The sequence below is a fragment of the Falco punctatus genome (assembly GCF_963210335.1).
Source record: "Falco punctatus genome assembly, chromosome: 7".
Classification (NCBI taxonomy): Eukaryota; Metazoa; Chordata; class Aves; order Falconiformes; family Falconidae; genus Falco; species Falco punctatus.
This window is the reverse complement of record NC_137587.1, coordinates 31,310,869-31,316,868: the sequence shown is the minus strand read 5'-3', so window position 1 is coordinate 31,316,868 and position 6,000 is coordinate 31,310,869.

Genomic DNA, 6,000 nt, shown 5'->3' with positions numbered 1-6,000 from the left:
ACGGTATTGCAGTTGTACCTGAGGTCAGGCAGTTCACAACTGAAAAAGCAGGGTGCAAGTAATGTCCAGGCAAGCTGCCCCTACCCATCCCTGGGGCCTGACACCAGCTTTCATCCATGGACAGGACCAAACAATGACCCATTTCAGGTTATACCTTGGCTTCTGCTCTGACTGAAGAGGACCTGGGAGGATTCTGTTGCATGGTCGCTGGAGACATGGGATACAGAACAAATAGGTACCTACACATGGGTACCTATGGATGACTTTCACTAGAACTACAAGTGAGACTTCTCCTACCTCTTTTCCCTTAGCCTCCAATAACATACAACATTTTCTGTACCAATAACTCATTGCCCTCCCAAAGAAGGTTTAATGCCAAGGGAACTTTGATGAGCATATTCGCCACTATATTCAAAGAAGCAGCCTGTGCTAAGGCACTACACTATCAAGACTTAAGGGATAAAATTTAACAAAGAGTAGTAGCTGGTAATGCAAGCATCTAAATTTCCTATCTGTGCCTTGACAAAGCTGGAGATTGAGTCATGTTTCCTGACATATTAATAAAAACGTTCAGTGCGTGGGAAAGGGGGAATGGGTGGTGTTTGTTCATGCAGAAGAAAAACAGAGAAGCACCTTGGAGTCCACAGAATTTTCCAAGCCCATTCCTCTTTGTTTATTTAAGAGCTTTATTTTTTTATTAATAAAAGCAAGTTTACAGAGATAGGAAGACAATAAAAGGCAGTGCCATTTCCTAGCTTGTTAGTGCTGGATAAAGGTGACAGGCTGAACAAAATCATCCCTGTCCTTATAATTTTCCTCGTTTGATTGCTTACAAATAAACCAGTTTAATAAAGGCTTCGAGATAGAAATGCCACATGGCCATATTGACAGGACTGAGGGAAAGGAGAACACAATAATCACGTTAACTCTATCCCTCAGATTAATTACCTAGATAAAATATGCTTTTACCTCATTCTAGACAGAAAAATATAATTTACCAACCAGCAATTTAGGCAGGCACACTGTTGTTAAAAGCCAGACCCGGCTGATCCTAACTAGGCGGGAAAGGTGAGACCCACAGCCCTGGGAAGGATGACCCACCGTGGTGCAGCCGCTCCTCCTTCAGCTCCAGATGGGAGCAGCTTCAGGAAACAGTGGATCCATTTTAGTCCCCCTTAAAGTATGTTTCCCTAGGACTCAGCACACCCATATTTTAAAAAGTCCACCCCAGGGGATGTCCGGTCACTGTGGTTTCACTGTAACCCACAAAGCTTTAGCTGCAGCAGAGGTCACAGCTGGAAGGTACAGCCTAGACCCTGCTGCTGGCATCCTGCCCACTGCTGCCTCAGCTGCCCCATCAGAACACCTCATCCTAAATGCAAACTTGGGTCTTACCTTGTCAGAAGTCTGTCACAGTTTAACCGAACAAGATCTGTCTTCATTCTCTGAAAAACTGTAGTTTCCAGGCCATAACAAATCATTGAAATAATAACACACCAGCTCAGCAGGGAGAAACCGACATACCTAGCCCTATCCTCAGCTCAGGTGAAATCACATGACATCAGATTTCTCTTCTAATACCATGGCATTAGTTGCTGAAATCAAGGCAACGCTTGCCAGAACTTTGTCATGGTCAAACATTGAGAAATATTTTTTCATGAATATAAGCTGTTACAGCAGGGAATAGATCAGCTTGGGCTTACCTGGATTTAAGATGATAAGGCCAAAATCTCAAAAGAATTCCTACCTAGGTGCTCAGACAATGCCTTGAGGTATTTGAAGTGCTAAGCCAAGTGCAGCCTTCCTGAGGGATCACCAGATGACATGTGGAGGAGGGTCTTGCTCAGAGGCACCTTGGGTTTCAGTAACTCCATGCCTGAGGTCAGTGGGTCTGGAGGTTGGCGCCAGGTCCCTGGTGATGGTTTGGTAGGTGTGGTGGCTGAGGAGTTTTCTCTTCCTGGTGGCGAGGAGGATGGAAGCCCAGCTTCCACGGGTCAACAAGGATGCTGCAAACACCTTCTTGCTGCTTTGCTTGAAAGAGTCCAAGGGGAAAAATGTACAAGGAAATGGATACCTCCATACTGCTGCTGACCTAAACCCATAGCCAATGAAAAAAGAAGTGTTGTGCCTTCCTGTCATAAGGGAGGAGGCTGGAGTACTGTGTGGCCTTACAAGTTAAGGTAAGGTAATTTTTATGAATAAAGTGAGATTAAATTGGTAAGACTTAAAGGCATATATTTTACCTATAACTCTAGAGGTCAGAGAGAGCACCAGATGCTTGAAACAGCCCGATTCATCCAAGTGGAAACTGAGGCAAAGAAAGTAGTAACTGCTGTGAAGCAGTGTTGCTGTGAGCTGGTCCTGACCTTCCCAGAAACTTGTGTCACAGCCAAGCTCCTTTCAGCCTCCTCCCCACTCATCGAGTGCTTGACTTCGGGTATAACATTTATGCTAGGAAAATCATTCATAAAACTATTGCAACATCCCATGCCAAGCTACTTTGGGAATAACCTGAGCAGGTGTTTGATCCAACCTCTTCTCTCCCCCAGAACACGAGTTGTTCCAGGTTTCATCCTAGAAAAATAGTAAATCAATACAGTGACAGCTACAAGCTTTGACGAGGTGAATGTTTCTGAGTGGGCGCACCGCCTCGCCCCACTGCCCACACAGCGCTGGCAGCGGGCAAAGCCAGGGCAGGGCAACACTCTATCCAAGACAGGAAAAGTTAAAGCATCTCTTCTTTTCAATATTACCTGGTAATGTTTGTTAATTTTTATGAAAAAAACCCTTAATGTTGATTTGAGGTTTTCATCCAGTACAGTCAGAGCACGTTCAAATCGTGGCCGGCAGCTCAGGCCTCACGGCTGGCTAGGTCACAGCCTGGCCCCAGCTGCCACGCAGGCCCTGCTAAAACTGCACTGCTTGCTTTCATGGAAGTCTTTTGTTGCATAATTGATCTCTGTGTGAACCCTTGGGAAGCAGCAGATGCAGGAAGTTCAAACCAATGCTTTCAATAACCTGGGATTAATGATAAATAGTCATGTGTAACTGATACAGGTGATCACACAGCTCCGCTCTGTTCTGGCTGCAGAAAGAGGCCCCCAGTCCTTGGACAACCTTTATTTCCCTCCCTGACCCCTGCAGGCAGAGGCAAGATTTTTGGCTGGTGAAGAGGTGCCAGCTGTGCCTGGCCCTGGCGGGCTCAGCCCCTGGTCCGGCGGCAGAGGCAGCATCACCCCCATCTCCTCCACAGGCAGCGCTGCCGCCGCTTCCAGCTTGGAAGCAGAAGTTTGGGCAACATTCCCTACTGCTATCCTGCAAAAATGCCATGTGCAATTAGACCTCCTGCCGGTCAAGGTGAGGCTTTATGGCCAGACATGTCACAGATGAACCAGGTGTGTCTTGGTACTTGATATCCAAGCACGAGGCCGCCACTGCTGCCCCCATGACGGTGGATGGGGTCACCCGCATTTGCGATGCCCGACGGGCTGCCCGCGGCTCGCCAGCAGCCTGGGGAAACCAGCCTCCCCAGGGACACAGCCGCACACTTGCAGGCCAAGGCGCTTCCCACTATCTGCCTGGCTCTCCAAAGGGAGCACAGATGTGGCTCCATGAAAATAGAGCTTTCATTGCTTTTCTGAAGTAAAGGCAGCGAAAGTTCGTATCTGAACAGCTGAGTGTCCCATAAAGGTCAAAGTCACAGCCCACTAAGTTGGCAGGGCCCAGAAGAATCAAGGCTTTCCAAAACAAAACTCAGATTCCTTCCGTCAGGTGCATATATGTTTTTAGGAGATCCCACTTGGGAAAGTCTCAATCTGCATATCCAGTTGCCAGAAACCCATAGGCAATTCAAGCTAAGCTGGCTTTATTGTACGGGGAAGCTTTGAACATCAGCATGAACAGCTGGGAAAATACTAATTTCTGCTGTTTCGTCTGCTGCATCTATGCAACCTCCCAAGCTGTTGCAGCACAAGTGAGACTGGGAGGCTCCCTCCCAGCTTGCCAGGGATGCTGCAATGGAGATGGGACACTCCCAGGCAGGGATCTCCTCAAGCACCTACCTGTTCAGGCAGAAAACTGGCATTTCCCACCTTTCATCCTGCGGAATATGTTTTCTAATTACAAATTAAACACTGACTGTGAATCATTATGTTTTCTTGCCACTAAAGATGTCAACATAAATGATTTCAACAAGCTTCTTAATTTTTTAAATAGAACAATTTAGGACTTAATTATTGCTTGAATTTGCATATGAAAAGTATATCTATTCCAGGTTGCTGTGAGGCGCTAGCGTTAAATTGATACTTTCTTTGTAACCTTTTGAGAAAACATAGCAAGTACATTAGCACAAAACGGGAGAAAGTGCTCGCTTTGATAATGTTCCCTTTCACTACTAATGCCAAAACAGACTCTTTTTCTGTGTGAAAAAAACCATTCACTCTATGTCATTCCTCCAAGCCCAGATCTTTCCTATATCGTATCAGGTATTTTGCTGCAACTGATTAATTACAGCTTTGATAGCTATAGTAAATGAGAACATCAATTTCTTATCACAGTCCTTGACCAAACACACCTGCTTGATTTTGCAGAACATCTGGAGCCCACCCACTTGCTGCTACCGAGCTCAAACTCCTGCTTATTTGTGTCCTCCTCCACTTTCTCCTCAACAAATGTGGACTCAAAATACAATTTGCCTGATTTGAACTGAACATGCAAACATAAAAAATTGCACATGCAACATCTGTCTGAAAGGAGTTAGATTTCAGCACAGGAAATGTCAATTTTAGACAGAACACCCTTCCATGCTTCTGATTCCTTGATTACAAAAGCCTAAGTCATAGCACAAGAGGGTAATTCTTTCTTTTATTATCTTTTATTTTCTCACAGTAAGCCTTTTAAATGAGATTTGACCTGTCAGACTTTTAACCACATCATTAGCAGAGTTTTTTTCCTCATAAATCAGGTTTTGCTTTTTTCCTCCAACTTGAAAAAGTGTCTTTGTGCTCCCAGGCCAAGCTTTTTCCCCACCTTGATTCATTTACACCTTGGATCTATTCAGCAGCCCACCATCACCCCAGTTCCTTGAGCTGCCTGTAGTATTGGATACTTTGTCTGAACAGCTTGCACTGACTCCTTGATGCACAAGCATTTAATTCAAGCAATATTGGCAAAAAGCAACATCAGGTAGGGAGAGCTTAGAAGATGATTACACTATTTGTGGAATTCAGTGGCAGGGTCTGGTTCTGTCAGCAGCCCAGCATCGGGTGCCACAAGATACAGATTGAATTATTGAGTGTATATCTGAAAGGAAGCTATATATCTAAAAGAATTATTTATATGAATGCATGCACATAGATGCTTGTTAGAATAATGCAGATAATTTGGGGAGCTACTATTCATATCTCACAGTTTCTGGTTTGCTGGCATCTGTCTGCCTGTTTCCAAGTGAAAGCCTGCTGAACTCAAGATGCAAGGCAAGGTAGCAACATAGAGAGGAAAACAATTGAAATTCTAATGAGTTATCTGTATTATTAATCAAAATTGCCTTACCGTTTCATGGTAAGCAACACATTCATAGCAAATCTTACAACCAGGCTGCAGTTGGTCAGCAAAGAAGGGGGGAAGCAAAGAAATCCATCCTTTATGGTAAAGCAATATCTGTCTCATCTATACTGATGAACAATTAGTAAATTAATTACCATGCAAGCCTGATTTCCCCCTTGTTAATGTTATCTGCAATCAAGCAATAAGTCACTTCCTTCATACAGGGTCTCGGTATACACATGGCTGACCTAGCACGGTAAATAAAGCACAGAGATCCAATACCAGCAAACCAGGGTAGCAAAGAAGAGCTTGTTACCACGTGAGGGCTTGTGGGTGTTCACACAAAGCCCCCTTTCACAGAAACCCAAATCCGGCACCGAGTACACCTACCTAATTGGACCTGTACTAAGATGACCAGTGTCTTAAAGAAATAGGCCTTTTCGAGGCTGCAAAATA